General features: G+C 45.4%; 1 long non-coding RNA gene across 1 annotated transcript; it reads right to left on the bottom strand.

The window, feature by feature from the left end:
* Positions 1-21,720: 21,720 nt before the first annotated feature.
* LOC123429596 lies at positions 21,721-22,716 on the bottom strand. Its single transcript, XR_006622711.1, has 3 exons — positions 22,631-22,716; positions 22,122-22,280; positions 21,721-21,917 (listed from the first exon to the last, which is right to left on the bottom strand). It is a non-coding gene; the product is annotated as an uncharacterized LOC123429596 (long non-coding RNA).
* Between the last annotated feature and the right edge of the window lie 1,585 nt (positions 22,717-24,301).

Raw genomic sequence — 24,301 nt, forward strand, 5'->3', positions numbered from 1 at the left:
AGTTGGCGTGACGAATTCACGGAGACACGATGATGGAGATCATGATGATGGAGATCATGGTGTCCCGCCGGTGATAATGATGATCATGCGATGCCCGAAGATGGAGATCGAAAGAGCAAAGATGATAATGGCCATATCATGTCACTATGATTGCATGTGATGTTTATCATGTTTTTCATCTTATTGCTTAGAATGACGGTAGCATAATAAGATGATCCCTCTTAAAAATAATCGAGAACGTATTCCCCTAAGTGTGCACCATTGCGAAGGATCGTTGTCTCGAAGCACCATGTGATGATCGGGTGTGATAGATTCTAACATTCGCATACAACGAGTGTAAGCCAGATTTACACACGCAAAACACTTAGGTTGACTCGACGAGCTTAGCATGTACAGACATGACCTCGAATACAAGAGACCGAAAGATCGAACACGAGTCGTATGGTTGAATACGATCAGCATGAAGTTGCTCACCATGACGACTAGTCCGTCTCACGTGATGATCGGACACGGGTTAGTCGACATGGATCATGTATCACTTAGATGACTAGAGGGATGTCAATTTAAGTGGGTGTTCATACTTAATTTGATTAAATGAACTTAATTGTCATGAACTTAGTCTAAAGGTTGTCTTTATAAATATTGTAGATGGCCAACGTGATTAAATGAACTTAATTGTCATGAACTTAGTCTAAAGGTTGTCTTTATAAATATTGTAGATGGCCAACGTCAACCTCAATTTCAACGCATTCCTAGAGAAAAACAAGCTGAAAGATGATGGTAGCAACTATGCGGACTGGGTCCGCAACTTGAAGCTCATACTCGAAGCAGCTAAAAAGGTTTATGTCCTTGATGCGCCGCTAGGTGACCCTCCTGCTCCCGCAGCAGCCCAGGACATTCTGAACGTCTGGCAAACGTGGAGTGATGACTACTCTCTGGTTAGGTGTGGCATGTTATAAAGTTTGGAAACGGGGCTTGCTGCGGCAACACACAACAGTGCCAGAGATTGACACGTTGACGGAGGCTGGGCTTGCGTTGGTTTTTCCCTTCAAGAGGAAAGGGTGGTGCAACACAGGAGCAGTAAGTATTTCCCTCAGTTTGAGAACCAAGGTATCAATCCAGTAGGAGAATCTCGTCAAGTCCAGTGTACCTGCGCAAACACAAACAAGCTTGCACCCAACGCTATAAAGGGGTTTTCAACCCCTTCAAGATTGATTGCAAAGTGAGATCTGAAGGCGAAAAGTGCAACGAAGTAAAAGAGTAAGGCTGAAAATATGGTGTGGAGTAGACCCGGGGTCATATTGTTCACTAGAGGCTTATCTCAAAATAGCAAATATTACGGTGGGTGAACAAATTACTATCGAGCAATTGATAGAACCACGCAAAGTCATGACGATATCTAAGGCAATGATCATACATATAGGCATCACGTCCGAGACAAGTAGACCGATACTTTCTACATCTACTACTATTACTCCACACATCGACCGCTATCTAGCATGCATCTAGTGTATTGAGTTCATGATGAACAGAGTAACGCTTTAAGCAAGATGACATGATGTAGAGGGATAAACTCAAACCAATGATGAAAACCCCATCTTTTTACCCTTGATGGCAAAAACACGATGCGTGCCTCGCTACCCCTTCTGTCACTGGGTGAGATCACCGCACGGTATGAACCCAAAACCAAGCACTTCTACCATTGCAAGAATCATAGATCTAGTTGGCCAAACAAAACCCACAACTCGAAGAGAATTACAAGGATATTAAATCATGCATAAGAGAGATCAGAAGAAACTCAAATAAGATTCATAGATAATCTGATCATAAATCCAAAATTCATCGGATCTCGACAAACACACCACAAAATAAGATTACATCGGATAGATCACCATGAAGATCATGGAGAACTTTGTATTGAAAATCCAAGAGAGAGAAGAAGCCATCTAGCTACTAGCTATGGACCCGTAGGTCTATGGTGAACTACTCACGCATCATCGGAGAGGTCATGGTGTTGATGAAGAAGCCCTCCGTGTTCGAATCCCCCCTCTGGCAGGGCACCAGAACGTGCCCCAGATGGGATCTTGCGGAGACAGAAGCTTGCGGCGGTGGAAAAGTACTTTCGATGATCTCCTGATTTTTTCTGGAATTTATGGGAATATATAGGCGAAAGACCTAGGGCAGGGGAGGCCCAGGGAGCCCACAAGCCTGGGAGGCGCGGCCCCCCTGGTCGCAGCTAGGGGGATTGTCGGGTCCCTGCAGACCCCCTGCCTTGGTTCTCAAGCTTCCCCATCTTCTTCTGTTTCATAAAAATTCTTTTTGGAAGTTTCGTTCCGTTTGGGCTCCGTTAAAAAATCCTCCTCTGAAAAGGGTCAAAAACACAGAAAAAAACTGGAACTGGCACTTGGCACTGAGTTAATAAGTTAGTCCCAAAAAAGATATAAAAGGCATACAAAACATCCAAAGTTTGACAAGATAATAGCATGGAACCATAAAAAATTATAGATACGTTGGAGACGTATCAAGCATCCCCAAGCTTAACTCCTACTCGTCCTCGAGTAGGGAAGTGATAAAGACTGAATTTTTGATGTGGAATGCTACCTAGCATAGTTGTCCTTTGCAACTTCTTTCATGTGACATGAATGTTCAGATCCGTAAGATTCAAAACAATAGTTTGCTATTGACATGAAAACAATAATACTTCAAGCAAACTAGCAAGGTAATCATGAACTTTCAAAATAACAAGGCCAAAGAAAGTTATCCCTACAAAATCATATAGTCTAGCTATGCTCCATCATCCTCACACAACTAATGTAAATCATGCACAACCCCGATATTGGCCAAGTAATTGTTTTCACACTCTTACTTTCTCAAACTTTTTATAACTATCACGTAATACATGAGTGTGAGCCATGGATATAGCACTATAGGTGGAATAGAGTGTGGTGGTGGTTGTGAGACAAAAAGGAGGAGATGGTCACATTGACTTGGCGTATCAAAGGGCTATGGAGATGCCCATTAATAGATATCAATGTGAATGAGTAGGGATCGCCATACAAGGGATGCACTAGAGCAATAAGTATGTGAAAGCTCAAAAGGAGAACTAGTGGGTGTGCATCCAACTTGCTTCCTCACGAAGACCTAGGGAAATTTTGAGGAAGTCCATCATTGGAATATACAAGCCAAGTTATATAATAAAGATTCCCACTAGTATATGGTGGTGACGAAATGAGAGGCTCTCAATCATGAAGAACATGGTGCTATTATGAAGCACAAGTGTGGAAAAAGATAGTAGCATTGTCCCTTCTCTCTTTTTCTCTCTTCTCTTTTTTTGGGCACTTGGGCCTCTCTTTTTTTGTTTGGGCTCTTTGGCCTCTTTATTTATTTATTTATTTCCTCACATGGGACAATGCTCTAATAATGATGATCATCACACTTTTATTTACTCACAGCTCAAAGCTTAGAACGATGATGACTCTATAGGAAATGCCTCCGGCAGTGTGCCGGGATGTGCAACGATCTAGCTTGGCGTAAGATGTTCAAACATCTCCCTAGCTATATTCCGATCATGCAATGGAAATATGAGAGTGACGACACAAGTCATGAGATGTAACGGTGGGAGTTGCATGGCAATATATCTCAGAATGGTTATGAAAATGCCATAGTAGGTAGGTATGGTGGCTGTTTTGAGGAAGGCATATGGTGGGTTTGTGCACCGGCGAAAATTGCGCGGCACTAGAGAGGCTAGCAATGGTGGAAGGTGAAAGTGCATCTATACCATGGACTCACATTAGTCATGAAGAACTCACATACTTGTTCCGAAAGTTTTTATTAGTAATCAAAACAAAGTGCTAAACGCATACTCCTAGGGGAAGGGTTGGTAGGTGTTAACAATCGCGCGATCCCGACCTCAACACAAAGGATGACAATCAATAGATCAATTATGCTCTGACTTCCTAGCATAGCGGTTCACCATACGTGCATGCTACGGGAATCACTAACTTCAACACAAGTATTTCTAGATTCACAACACCCTACTAACATAACTTTTAATATTACCAAATCCACGTCTCAAAACTAATTGAGAGGAATCAAGACTTCTCAATGAAGATGGAGATTTTTGCATCCTCTTTGGGTACCTATCACCTTTGGGACTACTTTCATAGCATAAGCCAACTACCAAGTCATGCACCGCCGTTCTCTAAAAGATCTAAGTGAAGCACATAGAGCAAAATTATCTAGCTCAAAAGATATAAGTGAAGCACGATGAGCATTCTAGCAAAATCACGATGAGTGCATGTCTCTCTCAAAAGGTGTGCAGCAAGGATGATTGTGACACAACAAAAAGAAAATACTCCTACGATACAAGACGCTCCAAGCAAAACACATATCATGTGGTGAATAAAAATATAGCTCCAAGTAATGTTGCCGATGGATTGGAGACGAAAGAGGGGATGCCTTCCCGGGGAATCCCCAAGCTTAGGCTATTTGGTGTCCTTGAATTTGGCTTGGGATGCCTTGGGCATCCCTAAGCTTGAGCTCTTTCCACTCCTTATCTCTTTGTCCATGAGAACATCACCCAAAACTTGAAAACTTCACAACACAAAACTTAAACAGAAACTCGTGACATCATTAGCACAAGAAAACAAACTACCACCCCTTTAGGTACTGTAGAAATCTTGATTTCTATTTATATTGGTGTTGGGATACTGTATTCTCACTTTTCCATCGCTAGTACCCTCCCCCCCCCCCCCCCGATACTATCCATAGTTTCATCAAAACAAGCAACCAACTCAACAAAAACAGAATCTGTCAAAAACAGACCAGTTTGTAACAATCTGTATACTTCGTATACTTATGGTACCTCAAAAATTCTGAACAATTACGACTGCCTGGGAAAAAGGCATATCAACCGGCAGCAAAAAGAATCAACTCAAAAGCTCTTTCTGAATAAAAATGAAAAATCATCTCATGAGGGAAAAGTTTCTTTCTTTTTCCAGCAGGATCAAACAACCATCACCAAGACTAGTCATAAAGGTTTTGCTTGGCTCAAACACAAAAAGAAACACAAAAAAAACACAATCACAACAGAATTATTATGGTGCGGACGCAACAAAACGGAAAGAAAAATATAAATTCATTGGGTTGCCTCCCAACAAGCGATATTGTTTAACGCCCTTAGCTAGGCATAAAAGCGATAGAATCACGTATCGTCGTCTTTGGTGCTCAAACCATAAGTAGCCCTCATCATGTATTCATAAGGCAGTCTTATTTTCTTTCTAGGAAAGTGCTCCATGCCCTTCTTTAAAGGAAATTGAAATCTAATATTCCATTCCTTCATATCGATGATAGCGCCGATAGTCCTTAGGAAAGGTCTACCAAGAATAATAGGGCATGTAGGATTGCAATCAATGTCAAGCACAATGAAATCCACGGGTACGTAGTTCCTATTTGCAATAATAAGAACATCATTGATCCTTCCCATGGGCTTCTTGATAGTAGAATCCGCAACATGCAAATTAAGAGAACACTCTTCAATCTCATTAAAACCCAGAACATCACATAAAGACTTTGGAATCGCGGAAACACTAGCACCCAAATCACACAAAGTATTGCATTCATAGTTTTTGATTTTGATTTTGATAGTACGTTCCCACTCATCATGAAGCTTTCTAGGGATAGAGACTTCCAATTCAAGTTTCTCTTCAAGAGATTTTATCATAACTTCGACGATATGATTGGTAAAGGCCTTGTTTTGGCTATAAGCGTGTGGAGAGTTTAGCATGGATTGCATCAAGGAAATGCATTCAATCAAGGAGCAACTATCATAATTGAATTCCTTGAAATCCATAGTAGTAATTTCATTACTACTCAAAGTTTTAATATCTTCTACTCCACTTTCTATGCCTTTAGCATCAAGATAGATGGACTCCGAATCTTTGGGGCGTTTTTCAACCAAAGTGGATTCATATCCAGCCCCATCATCATTGGGTTTGACACAAGAAAACAAAGATTCAATGGGAGTCACACCAAGCACTTTAAGATCTTCGTGATTCTTATCACGAGAACACACCTTTTTAAGCCATTCTTGTCTAGCACGAATTTGGGCGGTTCTTTCTTTGCTCTCACTCATGGAAACACACATAGCTTTAAAAGTTTCATCCATATTGATCTTGGGAGGAGCACATCTAAGTTTCAAAGCATCAATATCACTAGACATTCTATCAACGCTCTTAGCCAAATTGTCAATTTTGAGTAGTTTTTCCTCTATGGGCGCATTGAAAATCTTTTGCGAGTTGATAAACTCTTTGATATTACTCTCTAGATCAGTGGGTAATCTATTGTAATTTCCATGAGTATTGTTGTAGGATTTTCCAAAGTTATTAGAGGGGTTACTAGGAAAAGGCCTAGGAACATAGTTTCCTCTAAAAGCATTGTTGTTGCCAAAATTATTCCTACCAACAAAATTAATGTCCAAGCTAGCGTTGCTACTCTCAATCAAGGAAGACATGGGCATATCATTAGGATATAGAGGAGCACTTATACTAGCAACCAAATTCATTAACTCATCCATCTTAGCACTCAACGAGTTAATTTCTTCTATAGTGTGTACCTTCTTACTAGTAGGTGACCTTTCAGTGTGCCACTGAGAGTAGTTCGTCATGATATTGTCTAGGAGTTTTGTGGCTTCTCCTAACGTGATTTCCATGAACGTTCCACCTGAGGCGGAGTCCAAGATATTTATAGAAGCGAAATTCAAGCCAGCGTAGAAGATTTGTATAATCATCCAAAGACTCAAGCCATGAGCGGGACAATTTCTTATCATCAATTTCATTCTCTCCCAAGATTGTGCAACATGTTCATGATCAAGTTGCTTAAAATTCATGATATCATTACGGAGAGAGATAATCTTAGCCGGTGGCAAATACTTGGATATATAAGCATATTTGCACTTATCCCAAGAATCGATACTATTTTTGGGCAAAGACGAAAACCAAGTTTTTGCTCGTTCTCGCAACGAGAAAGGAAAAAAGCTTCAATTTAATCACATCATTATCCACATCTTTCTTCTTTTGCATATCACAAAGCTCAATGAAGGTGTTAAGATGGGATGCGGCATCTTCACTAGGAAGGCCGGAGAATTGCTCTTTCATAACAAGGTTTAGCAAAGCGGCATTGATTTCGTATGACTCCGCACTAGTGGCGGGAGCGATCGGAGTACTAATAAAATCATTATTATTAGTATTCGAGAAGTCACAAAGTTTGGTGTTTACAATCATGGTGACTTTAGCAAGCAAGCAAGCACACAAGCGAACAAAGAGCAAGCGAGAAAAAAGGGCGAACGAAAAGGCAAATATTTTTTTGTAATTTTTTGTTTTTTCAGAAGTGGGGGAGAGGAAAACGAGAGGCAAAAAAATAAATGCAAGAGATGAGTTTGCGACACTTACTTGGATGAGTTCTTGACTTGATCTTCCGCGGCAACGGCGCCAGAAATTCTTCTGCTGCGGCAACAGACAACAGTGCCAGAGATTGACACGTTGACGGAGGCTGGGCTTGCGTTGGTTTTTCCCTTGAAGAGGAAAGGGTGGTGCAGCAGAAGAGCAGTAAGTATTCCCCTCAGTTTGAGAACCAAGGTATCAATCCAGTAGGAGAATCTCATCAAGTCCAGAGTACCTGCGCAAACACAAACGAGCTTGCATCCAACGCTATAAAGGGGTTGTCAATCCCTTCAAGATTGATTGCAAAGTGAGATCTGAAGGCGGAAAGTGCAACGGAGTAAAAGAGTAAGGCTGAAAATATGGTGTGGAGTAGACCCGGGGGCCATAGTGTTCACTAGAGGCTTCTCTCAAAATAGCAAATATTACAGTGGGTGAACAAATTACTGTCGAGCAATTGATAGAACCGCGCAAAGTCATGGCGATATCTAAGGCAATGATCATACATATAGGCATCACGTCCGAGACAAGTAGACCGATACTTTCTGCATCTACTACTATTACTCCATACATTGACCGCTATCCAGCATGCATCTAGTGTATTCAGTTCATGACGAACAGAGTAACGCTTTAAGCAAGATGACATGATGTAGAGGGATAAACTTAAACCAATGATGAAAACCCCATCTTTTTACCCTTGATGGCAACAACACGATGCGTGCCTCGCTACCCCTTCTGTCACTGGGTGAGGTCACCGCACGGTATGAACCCAAAACCAAGCACTTCTCCCATTGCAAGAATCATAGATCTAGTTGGCCAAACAAAACCCACAACTCGAAGAGAATTACAAGGATATGAAGTCATGCATAAGAGAGATTAGAAGAAGCTCAAATAAGATTCATAGATAATCTGATCATAAATCCACAATTCATCGGATCTCGACAAACACACCACAAAAGAAGATTACATCGGATAGATCACCATGAAGATCATGGAGAACTTTGTATTGAAGATCCGAGAGAGAGAAGAAGCCATCTAGCTACTAGCTATGGACCCGTAGGTCTATGGTGAACTACTCACGCATCATCGGAGAGGTCATGGTGTTGATGAAGAAGCCCTCCGTGTCCGAATCCCCCCTCCTGCAGGGCACCAGAACGTGCCCCAGATGGGATCTTGCGGAGACACAAGCTTGCGGCGGCGAAAAGTACTTTCGATGATCTCCTGATTTTTTTCTAGAATTTATGGGAATATATAGGCGAAGGACCTAGGGCAGGGGAGGCCCAGGGAGCCCACAAGCCTGGGAGGCGTGGGCCCCCTGGCCGTGGCTAGGGGGCTTGTGGGGTCCCTGGAGACCCCGTGCCTTGGTTCTCAAGCTTCCCGATCTTCTTCTATTTCGGAAAAAAATCTTTTTGGAAGTTTCGTTCCGTTTGGACTCCGTTTAAAATCCTCCTCTGAAAAGGTTCAAAAACACGGAAAAAACAGGAACTGGCACTTGGCACTGAGTTAATAAGTTAGTCCCAAAAAAGATATAAAAGGCATACAAAACATCCAAAGTTTCACAAGATAATAGCATGGAACCATCAAAAATTATAGATACATTGGAGACGTATCAGGGCTCCAAAGGCGTTTTGAGCAACACGGTGCATATGAGATGTTCCAAGAGCTGAAACTAGTTTTTCAAGCTCATGCCCGTGTCGAGAGATGTGAAGTCTCCGACAAGTTCTTTAGCTGTAAGATGGAGCAGAACAGTTCTGTTAGTGAGCATATGCTCAAAATGTCTGGGTTACACGATCGTGTGACTTCACTTGGAGTCGAACTTCCGGATGACGCTATAATTGACAGAATCCTCCAGTCTCTCCCACCAAGCTACAAGGGTTTTGTGTTGAACTACAACATGCAAGGGATGGAAAATACCATTCCCGAGTTGTACTCGATGCTGAAATCCGTAGAAGTAGAAATCAAGAAAGAGCATCAAGTGTTGATGGTCAATAAGACCACCAGTTTTAAGAAGGGTAGGGTAAGAAGAACTTCAAGAAAGACGGCAAAGCCGTTGCCGCGCCCAGTAAGCCAGATACCGGGAAGAAGAAAAAGAATGGACCCAAGCCTGAGACTGAGTGCTTCTATTGCAAGGGAAAAGGTCACTAGAAGCGGAGCTGCCCCAAGTACTTAGCGGACAAGAAGGCCGGCAACGTTAAAGGTATATATGATATACATGTTATTGATGTGTACCTTACAAGCGCTCGTAGTAGCTCCTGGGTATTTGATAATGGTGTTGTTGCTCACATTTGCAACTCAAAGCAGGAACTGCGGAATAAGCGGAGACTGGCCAAGGACGAGGTGACGATGCGCGTCAGGAATGGCTCCAAGGTCGATGTGATCGCCGTCGGCACGCTGCCTCTACATATACCATCGGGATTAGTTTTAAACCTTAATGATTGTTATTTAGTACCAGCTTTGAGCATTAATATTGTATCAGGGTCTTGCTTAATGTGAGACGGCTACTCATTTAAGTCAGAGAATAATGGTTGTTCTATTTATATGAGTGATATGTTTTATGGTCATGCTCCGCTGGTGAATGGTTTATTCTTGATGAATCTCGATCGTGATGTTACACATATTCATAGTGTGAGTACAAAAAGATGTAAAGTTGATAATGATAGTCCCACATACTTGTGGCACTGCCGCCTTGGTCATATCGGTGTTAAGCGCATTAAGAAGCTCCATACTAATGGACTATTAGAGTCTCTTGACTTTGAATCATTTGACACATGCGAACCGTGCCTCATGGGCAAGATGACTAAGACTCCATTCTCAGGAATAATGGAGAGAGCGACCGACTTATTGGAAATAATACATACTGATGTGTGTGGTCCAATGAATGTTGAAGCTCACGGTGGGTACCGTTATGTTCTCACTCTTACCGGTGATTTGAGTAGGTATGGGTATATCTACTTGATGAAGCACAAATCTGAGATGTTTGAAAAGTTCAAGGAATTTTAGAGTGAGGTTGAGAATCAACGTGAGAGAAAAATTAAGTGTCTACGATCTGATCGTGGAGGAGAATATTTGAGTCACGAGTTTGGCACACCTAAGGAAGTATGGAATTGTTTCACAACTGACGCCGCCTGGCACACCGCAACGCAACGGAGTGTCTGAATGTTGTAATCACACTTTATTAGATATGGTACGATCTATGATGTCTCTTACCAACTTACCACTATCATTTTGGGGATACGCATTAGAAACTGCAGCATTCACTTTAAATAGGGCACCGTCTAAATCCGTTGAGACGACACCGTATGAACTATGGTTTTGCAAGAAACCTAAGCTGTCGTTTCTTAAAGTTTGGGGCTGCGATGCTTATGTGAAGAAACTTCAACCAGAGAAGCTCGAACCCAAAGCGGAGAAATGCGTATTCACAGGAACCCTAAGGAAACTATTGGGTATACCTTCTATCTTAGATCTGATGGTAAAACCTTTGTTGCCAAGAACGGATCCTTTCTTGAGAAAGAGTTTCTCTCGAAAGAAGTAAGTGGGAGGAAAGTAGAACTTAATGAGGTAATTACACCCCCTCTCGAACCGGAGAGTAGCGCAGCGCGGGAAATTGTTCCTGTGGCGCCTACGCCAACTGAAGAGGAAGTTAATGATGATGATCATGAAGCTTCGGATCAAGTTGCTACTGAACCGCTAAGGTCCACAAGGCTACGCTCCGCACCGGAGTGGTTCGGCAACCCTGTGATGGAAATCATGTTGTTAGACAACGGTGAACCTTCGAACTATGAAGAAGCAATGGCGGGCTCGGATTCCAACAAATGGCTTGAGGCTATGAAATCCGAGATAGGATCCATGTATCAGAACAAAGTATGGGCTTTGGTGGACTTGCCCGATGATCGGCGAGCCAAAGAAAATAAATGGATCTTCAAGAAGAAGACTGACGCAAACGCTAATGTGACCGTTTACAAAGCTCGACTTGTCACAAAGGGTTTTCCACAAATTCAAGGAGTTGACTATGACTTTCTCTCCCATACGAAGCTGAAGTCAGTCTGAATCATGTTAGCAATTGCCGCTTTTCATGATTATAAAATTTGGCAAATGGATGTCAAAACAGCATTCCTTAACGGGTATCTTAAGGAAGAGTTGTATATGATGCAACCAGAAGGTTTTATCTATCCTAAGAGTGCTAACAAGGTATGCAAGCTCCAGCACTCCATCTATGGGCTGGTGCAAGCATCTCGGAGTTAGAACATTCGCTTTAATGAGGTGATTAAAGCGTTTGGGTTCACACAGGTTTATGGAGAAGCCTGTCTGTACAAGAAAGTGAGTGGGAGCTCTGTAACTTTCCTCATACTATATGTGGATGACATATTATTGATGGGGAATAATATAGAGTTGTTGGAGAGCATAAAGGCCTATTTGAACAAGAGTTTTTCAATGAAGGACCTTGGAGAAGCTGCATACATATTAGGCATCAAGATCTATAGAGATAGATCGAGACGCCTCATAGGTCTTTCGCAAAGTACATACCTTGACAAGATATTGAAGAAGTTCAATATGGAAAACTAAAAGAAGGGGTTCTTGACAGTTTTGCAAGGTATGAGATTGAGTAAGACTCAGTCATCGACCACGACAGCAGATAGAGAGAAGATGAGTATTGCCCCTACGCTTCAGCCGTAGGCTCTCTAATGTATGCCATGTTGTGTACTAGACCTGATATAAACCTTGCCATAAGTTTGGTAGGGAGGTACCAAAGTGATCCCGGTCTGGAACACTGGACAACGGTCAAGAATATCCTTAAGTACCTGAAGAGGACTAAGGAGATGTTTCTCGTTTATGGAGGTGATGAAGAGCTCGTCGTAAAGGGTTACGTTGATGCTAGCTTCGACATAGATCCAGATGACTCTAAGTCACAGACCGGATACGTGTATGTTTTGAATGGCGAGGCAGTGAGCTGGTGCAGCAGAAAGTAAGAAGTCGTGGCAGCATCTACATGTGAAGCAGAGTACATAGCTGCTTCAGAAGCGGCTCATGAAGGAATTTGGATGAAGGAGCTCATCACCGACCTTGGACTGGTCCCAAGCGCGTCGAGTCCGATGACACTCTTCTGTGATAACGCTGGGGCCATTGCCATAGCCAAGGAGCCCAGGTTTCACCGGAAGACCAAGCACATCAAACGCCGCTCAACTCCATCCAGGACCATGTCCAGAGTGGAGTAATAGATATTTGTAAAGTGCACACAGATCTGAATATTGCAGACCCGTTGACTAAACCTCTTCCTCGAGCAAAACATGATCAACACCACAATGCTATGGGTGTTCGATACAACACAATGTAACTAGATTATTGATTCTAGTGCAAGTGGGAGACTCTTGGAAATATGCCCTAGAGGCAATAATAAAATGGTTATTACCATATTTCCTTGTTCATGATAATCGTCTATTGTTCATGCTATAATTGTATTAACAGGAAACAGTAATACATGTGTGAATTAATAGATCACAATGTGTCCCTAGCAAGCCTCTAGTTGGCTAGCTCGTTGATCAATAGATGATCATGGTTTCCTGATCATGGACATTAGATGTCATTGATAACGGATCACATCATTGGGAGAATAATGTGATGGACAAGACCCAGTCCTAAGCATAGCACTAGATCGTGTTGTTCATATGCTAAAGCTTTTTTAATGTCAAGTGTCTTTTCCTTCGACCGTGAGATTGTGCAACTCCCGGATACCGTAAGAGTGCTTTGGGTGTATCAAACGTCACAACGTAACTGGGTGACTATAAAGGTGCACTACGGGTACCTCCGAAAGTGTCTGTTTGGTTGGTACGAATCGAGATTGTGATTTGTCACTCCGTGTGACGGAGAGGTATCTCTGGGCCCACTCGATAGAACATCATCATGCGCTCAATGTGACTAAGGAGTTAGTCACAGGATGACGTGCTACGGAACGAGTAAAGAGACTTACTGGTAACGAGATTGAACAAGGTATAGGTATACCGACGATCGAATCTCGGGCAAGTTCTATACCGACAGACAAAGGGAATTGTATACGGGATTGATTGAATCCTTGACATCGTGGTTCATCCGATGAGATCATCGTGGAACATGTGGGAGCCACCATGGGTATCCAGATCCCGCTGATGGTTATTGGCCGGAGACTGTCTCGGTCATGTCTGCATGATTCCCGAACCCGTAGGGTCTACACACTTAAGGTTGGATGACGCTAGGGTTATAGGGAATTGTTATACGAGGTTACCGAAGGATGTTTGGAGTCCCAGATGAGATCCCGGACATCACGAGGAGCTCCGGAATGGTCCGGAGGTATAGATTGATATATAGGATGGATGGGTTTGGACACCAGAAATGTTTCGGGCACCACCAGCAAAGTGTCGGGACCACCGGAAGGGTTCCGGAGGCCCACCGGGAGGGGCCACAAGCCCCGGAAGGCTACATGGGCCAAGTGTGGGAGGGAACCAGCCCCTAGGTGGGCTGGTGCGCCCCCCACACTCTGCCAGGCGCACCAGAGAGGGAGGGAGGGGAAAGGCCCACCTAGGGGTGCGCCACCTCCTCTCCTCCCTGGCCGCCACCACCCCTCTCCCATCTAGGGCTGCCGCCCCACTCAAGGGGGAAACCCTAAAGGGGGCTCCACCCCTCCCTTCCCCCTATATATAGTGGGGGTTTTGGCCTTTGGAGATACGGTTTTCCATCTCTCTCTCGGCGCAGCCCTGCTCTTCTTCTTCCTCCTCTCCCATGGTGCTTGGCGAAGCCCTGCCGGGAGACCTCGTCTCTCCATCGACACCACGTCGTCGTGCTGTGGAGATCTTCCCCAACCTCTCCCTCCTCCTTGCTGGATCAAGGTGCAGGAGACGTCACCGGGCTGCACGTGTGTTGAACGCGGAGGTGTCGTGGTTCGACACTATATCGGAATCACACCGCGATCTGAATCGCCGCGAGTACGACTCCATCAATCGCATTCTAGCAACGGTTCCTCTTAGCGATCTTCAAAGGTATGAAGATGCACTCACCCCTCTCTCGTTGCTAGTCTCTCCATAGGAAGATCTGAATATGGCATAGGAAAATTTTGAATTTATGCTACGTTACCCAACAGAACCTTGGTGTCAAGGATTCATATAATCCCGTATGTCATTCCCTTTGTCCTTTGGTATGTTACTTTCCCGAGATTCGATCGTCGGTTTCCGCATACCTATTTCAATCTCGTTACCAGCAAGTCTCTTTACTCGTTCCGTAATACAAGATCCCGTGACTTACACTTAGTCACATTGCTTGCAAGGCTTGTGTGTGATGTTGTATTACCGAGTGGGCCCCGAGATACCTCTCCGTCACACGGAGTGACAAATCCCAGTCTTGATCCATACTAACTCAACGGACACCTTCGGAGATACATGTAGAGCACCTTTGTAGTCACCCAGTTACGTTGCGACGGATGATGCACACAAGGTATTCCTCGGGTGCCAGTGAGTTATATGATCTCATGGTCATAGGAACAAATACTTGACACGCAGAAAACAACAGCAATAAAACGACACGATCAATATGCTATGTTCATAGTTTGGGTCTAGTCCATCACATGATTCTCCTAATGATGTGATCCAGTTATCAAGTGACAACACTTGCATATAGTCAGAAAACCTTGACTATCATTGATCAACTGGCTAGCCAACTAGAGGCTTGCTAGGGACATTGTTTTGTCTATGTATCCACACATGTATCTATGTTTTTATTCAATACAATTATAGCATGGATAACAAACGATTATCTTTAAACAGGAAATATAATAATAACTATTTATCATTGCCTCTAGGGCATATTTCCAACAAGTTCTTCCATCACCGCACCAAACTAACTACAAGTTCATACTAACAAGTTCAGAGGGTGAAAGCAAGGTCACCAATGCAGTTGTGCTTGCTACAGCGCACCCTGCACCCGATGGAGTTGTCATGGTTGTAGATTTGGACCTTGAGACCGAGGCCGGAGATGCACAGCATGATGAGGTTGTCCGGGATGATCATGTGGCGATGGTAGAAGTACTGCCAACCTCGGCCAAGCACCATCTGCCCCTCGAAGTTCTGGATTTGAACCCATAATTTGCACCACTTGTTTGTCAAGAGCCCGACGACGTGCAAGAGCTTGAATGTCACCCACTCCTTCATAACCTCCATGAACTTTGGAGGGATGACGAGCATGGTGAGATCCTCCTCGTTTCTGATTTGCACGTAAAAGAAAATCGGCTCTCGAGACCCCTCCTCGTGGTTGGTCCTAAGAGCTCATCCCATTGAACACGGCAGGCTCATGAAGGTGACCCTGCCAAGTAGGTTCATCCTCTTGAGTCAGCGGTTCCTAGGGATGAAGTCCACGCTAGCCTCGGCATCGGCGACGACATGGGCTCCTTCTCTGTCCCTGTCCCATTTCGTCTTCATCACCTTGTCAAGTAAGATGAGATCGATTAGTATAGGGCATTGGCAGCATGCTACATTTGTACTATTATCTAAAGTAGCAAACACATTGGTCCTACCTACCATGCAAACATAGCATGCCCATTCCAGCACCAATCTAGCTAGCATGCCCATGAACTCTAAGCATGAACGCCAAACACAGAACAAGCATCATGAACGCCTATCTAGCTAACTAGCATCATGAACACTAAGCAGGAACATCAAAGACAACGCCAATATAGCTAGCATGTCCATGAACCCTAAGCATGATCATCAAACACACAACAATCTAGATAACATGCACATGAACACCAAGCAGGAACATGAAAGACAACATCAATATGGCTAGCATCATGAACACATTGTTGCACATGAGCACTAAGCATGAACATCAAATACAATACCTATCTACCATGCCGATGAACACATTGTATATCATGAGGACTAAGCACTAAGCATGAACACCAAACACACACAAATCTTGCATGCCTATGAACACTACTAAGCATGCACATCAAACACAGGACAAGCATGAGCACTACCCTGCCTATAAATAGTATCGCACAAGAAGGGATCGAATCCAATCGATTTGATTAGATTAGATTGGAGTCGAATCAAATCCAATCGATTCATTGGCATGCTAATGATGAAAACTCTAATCTACACATCTATGAGCAGAGGGGAGATTTGGTTCTTACCTGAGTCGGTGGAGCTCTAGCGTACGCCGACCGGGGAGGAAACCCCGACCGGAAGGAGATGGTGGCAAAGAGGAGGAAGAGCCGCCAATGCCAACATTCGTCGGCATTGGCCCTGTGCTCGTGCGCTCGGTCGAGGAGGAGGGCACCGTCGTCCATGGGCCTGGCGCACTTCCTGGAGAATACCCTCATATGGGGATTAAAAAAATCACGTGTAGGAGTTCCAAGCAGCGGCGCCATGGCCGCCCCCTCTGGCGGCGCCATCGAACTCGGGGCCACGAGGTCCTGAAACGGTGGCGGAGCCGTAGGTGCCGACATCGCATTGGCCGGACGAGGCAGCCTGGTGTAGAGAGGAGATGGCGCGCGGAGCCCGCATGAGATCGACCCCAAAGTTCTCCAAATCGGCAACCGATTGCTCGTGGATGCGGTTGTTGCCGATGGTGATGGGGATCAGCGGACGATGTGGCGGCGGGCGACTCATAAGAGGAGAGGAGAAGAGAGGAGAGCAGCGGGTGGTGAGAGAAGAGTGATGAAGCATGGAGTGAAATGGAGTGGACGGTGACACGAGAGAGAGGGGAGTTATGAGATATTTCATCTGTCTCTCATGCTCCCCGAGGCATGCATCGAAGAGCCACGCATGGCCGCGCTCATCCTGGGTGTGAAGAAACTGTTGATTCGGCAGTAGCTCGTGGGCCTGGCCCGAGACTGCTTTAAGTTCTGTGCGGGTCGAGATGTGGGTGTAGCCGAGGCAACCAAATACCTATTTTCATCTCGCGCGGGCCTGGCCCGGGACTACTTTAATTTCCGTGCGAGACGAGACGTGGATGCAGCCCAAACAACCAAATAGCTCATTTTCGCCTCGCGCGGGCCTTGTTGACCCAAATACGAGAAACCAAATGTGTTCATAACTTTTGAGCTCAAACAAACCATGCGTAACGGGACCTTCTATGTGACGCTCTTTGTGTCAAGGAGTCAGCGTTCCACAAAGGGTGTGGCTCGCGTGGGCCGACCCATCTAATGTTAGCAAGGTGAAAAAAATACTAAATTCTAAGAGCGCCTCCTCCTAGGTTGCAAACCCCACACCTCTAAGTCCTGCGCGCGCTATGCTAGCCACTGCGACAAGCAAGCTCTTGTCCTCTATTTGCAGTTTTGCACCGCAATACTTAAAGAAACAGGGCGAAAACGACGCAACACTTGAACAAAATGTAAAACGACTACATTTTTTAAATACAAATAGTTTTTCAAATGTCCCAAACATTGTTTGAAAAACAGGAACACTTTTTGAAATGATGATTTTCTTTTCAAAACGCAATTTTTCGAATTTGTGAACTAATTTGAAAACATGAACTATTTCGAATTTGTAAACAATTTTGGAAAGCTAAAACATTTTTTGAACTTCCAGAACATTTGTTGAACTGGCACAAATATTGACGTTCGTTTGTGCACAGAATTTGAAAGTGGGAACATTTTTTAAAATCCATGAACACTTTCAAAACATGATTGTTTTCAATTTTGTGACCAAAATTTGAATGTGGGAACATTTTTTTGAATTTGCGATTCTTTTTTAAAGATGAATATTTATCAAAATTCTGAACACGGATTGAAATAGGGAACATTTTCTGAAAATAAATAAATTAAATGCAAACATTTGAAAATTTCAAAGTTTATAGTTTGGAACATTTTTCATACAAAGCAAAAAAAATTGAAATTCTAAACTTTTTGGAAGTTCTGCACAAAATTTCAAAAACAAGAACATTCTTATAAAATATGTATAATATCTAAGAAAAGCTAACATTTTTATATTTATGACCATTTTTTAATTATTAAAAAGTTTTAAAACATGAACAGTTTTTGAAAACAACATATATTTTTTGAAACTCCCCGGAATAAAATCAACAACACAAACATATTTTGAAATTTGTGAACACTTTTTAAAAACTAGAACATTTTTTGCAAACGTGAAATTTTTTGAACCTCCAGAATTTGAAATGAAAGGAAAGAAACGAAAAAACGAAATAGAAAGAAACAGGAAAAGAAAGAGGAAAACGAGACAAAAAAAGGAAAACGAAAAAAACAGAACAAAAAATAATTTGTTGGAGAACATTTTTTTAATTTGCAAACAAATTTTAAAAAGATGAACCATTTTTGGAGATCACAACAAAAGTTGAAATTTTCGAAAAATATTAAAGCAAAAGTTCAACTTGAAAAAATAAATAATAAAATAAAAAAGGAAACAAAATTATTAAATTCTGAGTTTTTGAATTTAAATAAAATAGAAAAATAAAAAAAGGAAACAGTAGGAACATAAACAAAAAAAGAATAACAAAAAGAAAAAACCCCGGTTTTGGAACATTGTATAAGGTTCCTAAAACCGGAAAAGAGTCTCCTCTCCCGATACCGTGAAGGACGAACGAATTAACCTTGCCAGCCAGCTCAACGCTCGCTCGCTCGCCTCCCGTGCGAAACGCGATAACCTGACGCAGAATGCATTGTATAGGATTTTCCGTCCGTAACACCCATCAGAATACATTTTAAAGTCAGCAACATGTGAACAATATGGTAACTTGGTAACAATCGGAGCTCGGAAAAATTAGCTAAAACTGTCCAAATGAGTTCGGATTTTTAGACGATCCATACGAGTTTTGATTAAAGATGGCATCTGTCGGGTTTAAGTACGGGTGAAGCCACCTTATATCCTTATCCGTCACTTCAAATCTTACCCATCACCCATATCCATATCCATCAACGGGTATATATTTTTCCATACCCATCACCCATCAGGGTAAATGGATAGCCATGGATAAAATTACCTAGATTGCAATACATCAATTTAAATATTACATAGTCATAAATAACAACTTATAATGATAATGTACAAAAAACAACATTTCATGAGGACAACACGTACTCGTAAATAGCAACACATTTTAGACATGGGCTAGCTGCGGGATTTATGCACATATAATACGTTTAGTATGTGGATAAATAATATTTAAGACCCATTTTCTATATTTTATGTGGGTACATGGTTACACATGTATGGATTATACTAAACTATACCCATATCCATTATACCGATGGGTTTTATTTTTATTTATTTATATATTCATGGGTATTTTTTGACCCATACTCATACCTAATAAGGTTGTTATCCGGCGGATACACGGGTCCCTACTTTTTTTGGGGCACATATTTCCATCCCTAGTTTTGATCCTGATAATTGCCGGAGAATAGTGCGGTAACTCACACAGCATAGCATGGAAACTTGAGAGCATACACAAATGGCGACACCCAAATAAGATAAGCTTTGAAGCCAATAACAGCATGTAAACAGTATGATAGCTCAAATATTACTTGACGATGATAACTTGATAGCTCAGAATAAAAATAGCAATCCTCATATCTTCTATCGCTCCGGAAAAGTAGGATCGGGAGGCGACGAGCGTTCCCTAGCGCGCCGCCGGTGACACCACCGGTTCCCTCTCTCTCCGTCGGCCGCTCCGGCGGCCGGAGAGAGGGGGAACCTCGGGTCTGTTCGCTAGGTGGATGTGTTGTAGGGTTAGGGTTGAGGAAGACGTTGTCGAGGCCGTTGCGGTGGTGTCGCGTCGAAATAAGTTTCTCCGGGCTCCGTTCGCGGTCAGGTGAGGCTTTTGCCTTCGCCTAGGAGCCAGCGGGGTTGGAGATCCCCGGATCTCGTCGAGGTCGCGGGCTATGGTGGCTGCAGGTCCATTGGCACTGGTCGTTTGGGTCCTCAGATGGGCGATGGATGTTGGGAGACGAAGACCCTTCTTCTTCCTTGTTGGTATGATTTGTTGCTGCTGTTCTTCTCCTTCCTCTGCGCTGATGCTGGTGGGAGATCCTGCTTTGTCCGGGCGGATGGCCCGGCCGCGGTGCTGGACCGGTCGGATGACTCGAGTTCTCTTCTTTCCGGAAGGGACACTTTTCGCGGTACTCAAAGCCAAAGATGGCGACGGCTGTTGCAGGTGTGTTGGATTGATGTCCATGCCCTCTCAGCGCTGGTGTCAAGAAAGGAGGAAGCAGCATGGCGGCAATTGTACCGTGGTCGAAGATGATGACCTGCTTGCGACTGGTTGCAGATCCTTCTGCTACATGGGTCTTCTTTCAAGATTCAGGGATGAAGACACAGGGCTCTGAAAATCTTCTTGTTATAGTTATCTTAGGTACTCTAGGTGTTCATGATTTTCCGTGTTTGCGTTTCAGTATGCTTGTAAGGGTCAACTTCTTTGTGCTGATTCGTAATATGAATGAAAAAACTCTCAAAAAAAACTCAGAGGGTGTTTGTTTCCACGGACTTATTGGTTTTGGGACTTAAAAAAGTCTCTATAAGTCCCACCTAAACCAAACACTAGGGACTTATTGGGACTTATTATGGTTAATTGAGACTTATGAAATAAGACTCTCTAATAGGAGCTTATTGGGACTTATTCTGGTCCCATTACGCTCGCACCGCCCTGCCCCAATCGCTCGGGACTCCAGGACGCTCGCACCTCCCGCCGCCGGCTTCCCCAATCGCCACCGCCCACCCGCCGGCCCGCCCAGTCGCCGCCCCGCCGCCCGCTCGCCCAGTCGTCGCCGCCCCGCCGCCCGCCCGCCTAGTCGCCGCCCGCCCGCCGCCCCGCCCCGTCGCCGCCCGGCAGCCCGCCCCGTCCCCGCCCGCCCCGTCGCCACCCGGCCGTCGGCCGCCCGCCCCGTCGCCGCCCAGTCGCCGCCCGCCCCGTCGTCGCCCCGCCGGCCGCCCGCCCCGTCGCCGCCCGGCCGCCGCCTCGTCTCCCTCGGTTCGTCTGGTCCGACCGCCGCAACATGGACTTATAAGTCCCTGTAAACAAACAGGTAGGGACTCGGGACTTATAAGTCCGTGTAAACAAACATGTAAGGACTTATGACTTATAAGTTGGGACTTAAAAAAGTCCTAAGACTTATGAAACAAACAGGGTCTCAGAATTAGATCGCGGAAACGTTCCAAGAGGGTCTCTACGTTTCATCGCACCGGCAACTACGTTTGAATAGCCCGATAACTCCCATATCGTAGCACCCTAGCATGGGCATCAATGGTGGATGTGGATCATCAAGGATTAAAGGTTCAATGCTTATGTTTCTCTTCTAACATAAGAGATCTGCAGCTTGAAGGCTCGAAACTACTTGCTGCTACTACTACTACTTAGTGCACGCATGCTTATAGTTATTCACAGACTTGGCCTACTAGAGTAGTGTACGTTGTTGCTGCAGTGAAGATCGATCGCCCAGTCAGACCATCGCCCTGGCTTGCGGCTGCGGGGGATTCAGCTCCCCTCCCGCCTGGACGATCGCCGGGCCTGCAAGGAGATGAGCAATTCAGATGCGGTTAAATCAACATTCAGATTTCAGGGCATGAAACATAGGACGTTCAGGATTCAGATCATCTCTTGCAGTGCACATCCAGCAATTAGAATCCTTCCTTGAATTAGAATTTGAACACGACGGAAGCAACATCCTTCCTTGAATCCTTGGCACGGATCGATGGAGAAGATTGCAAGTACCTGGTACTGGTGCGACTGGGGCGTTGTTGATGGGCCTGATCCTCCTCCCCATGCAGCAGCAAATACCCTCGATCAGCACGTAGAAAGCTGCCACGGCCAGCCAGGCGCCGACTATCCCGAACACCGCGGTGAGGACGGGATAGTCGTTCATCAGCTTCCCTGCAGCCATTGCGTTTAGTCCATCGTGATAAGATCAAAGTATTTCCCGCAACGAATGCAAGTACTATACGTGATCAAGTGGCATTACAAAGGATATGTCATGGCAAGGTTTTGAGAGACTAGATATACTCAACGATCACATGACAAGAGTTAACAAGAATAAGCACAACACAACATCCTTGAGTTTATATACCTAGCCAAAGAAAATAGTCTCACAACCATACGAAAGTTAAACATATCCTAGATAGCATGACATCCACAAACACATAGTCTCAAACGCTTATATACATGCTAGTAATAGATTATAGCGAAGACGAAGAAGAGGAGAGCGGGCAGTGTGCTCTGCTCACCGATCCTGTGCAGCAGCGGCACCCGCGCCGGCGCGGTGGCAGTGGCGGCGGCGGTGGCGACGGCGACGTCGAAGCGCAGGTAGCAGTCGAAGCCGACGACAGCGCCCGCCACGCCGTCGCGCCACGCGTCGAGGCCCCAGCAGCAGGTGTCCCCCGCCCGCGCCGAGTGCCGGGGGCACCAGGACCAGCCGGCGGCGCAGGTCTCCGCCACGCGCGCCGAGTACTGGACGCACCAGGCGCACTCCGCCGCCGTGCGGTCCGGCGCGCACTGCGCCAGCACGCGCACCGTGCTGTTCTTCCTGTAGTCGCTCGCCGCGGCCCTCCAGTCCACCGCCACCTGCATCCTCGCGTTGGTGGCCGCGACCGGACCCATGCGCCATGCCAGGTCGGCGAGGCTCTGCAGCTCGTAGGAGGTGCTGGCGACGACCGCGTCGGCGCCGGAGATGACGCGCGCGCGGAAGCCGTCGTAGCGGGGCGAGGAGGCGTTCGCGTCGGCGTAGGACGCGAAGCAGCCGTCCGTCCAGACGCCGGCGCGCCGGCCGCGGGCGCCGCAGGCGTCCGCGAGCGTCTTTGCCGCGGCGGACAGGCACGCGCGGCACTCGGACGGCCCGGCGTGCCCGAAGCAGAGGCCGCGGCCGGCCGCTCCGGCGGACCGCAGGGAGGCGAAGCCCGTGGGCGCGGCGGCGGAGGGGAGCTTGGCGAGGAGGGCTCGGACGTTGGCGCGGAACGCCGTGGGGTTCTTGGCGCTGCTGGCGTTGGCGGCTGCCTGCGCCGGCGCCAAGTGGCACTGGACCAGGGTGGGGGTGACGCGCGGGCGGTCCTCGGAGGCCGCCGAGGCGGCGACGAGGACGAAGAGGAGGAGGAGGAGGGAGGGAGGCGTGGAGCGCGCCATTGCCGGTCTCGCTCCGTGCGCGCGCTGGTGGGAGCCTTGGCGAGTGGCGACGGTGGTGCTTGTAGCAGCGCAGGAGGACTGGAGCAGAGGGAGCGCGTAAATAGTGCAGATAGAGCAGCTGCGAGCCTTCCGCGTAGCTTCCTCCGGTACGGCGAGTCCGAAACTGGCCATGGATGATGCTCCGAGTGATGACAGTGGCGCCTGTCTTTGCTATTCCGGGCGTCTCGTCAGGTCATCACACACCACCTATCTTTGACCCCTTTCACCATGCATGCAATGGCAGCGTGAGAAAACAACAAGGGCTTGGGAAGAGATTCTGACTACTGCAGAAAAGAAAAACACTCAAGATCAGAAGAAATCACATCAGAAAATTCTCTTTCAGATGGCTCCTCCTAGCCAATCACATTCTCTTTCAGATGGCTCCTCCTAGCCAATCACATACAAACCTCAGATTTGTCCATATAAGAGGGGCGCGGTATCTGGAGGGAAGCTAGCCGTTGGATGAAAGATGGGCAGCCCAGATCAAACACTATAGCAACATACCGTAGTCGACACTGTGTGCGAATCGCTGTAGCTCGTGCACTGTACGTGAGTTTATGTAGAAATGTTACTGTATCTCGGACGTTCTTTATAAAGATCCATCCATTCACCTTTGAAGGGGCAAGGCACCATATTGTAACTTGTCCAAAAAAGCCACGGAATCTCAGCCCATGCAAAAGCATCTACAGGCCCTTAAATGTTTAAGGACGCGGACATCTTATACTAGATTTTTAAATCTA

Source organism: Hordeum vulgare, chromosome 2H (genome assembly GCF_904849725.1).
Source record: "Hordeum vulgare subsp. vulgare chromosome 2H, MorexV3_pseudomolecules_assembly, whole genome shotgun sequence".
NCBI lineage: Eukaryota > Viridiplantae > Streptophyta > Magnoliopsida > Poales > Poaceae > Hordeum > Hordeum vulgare.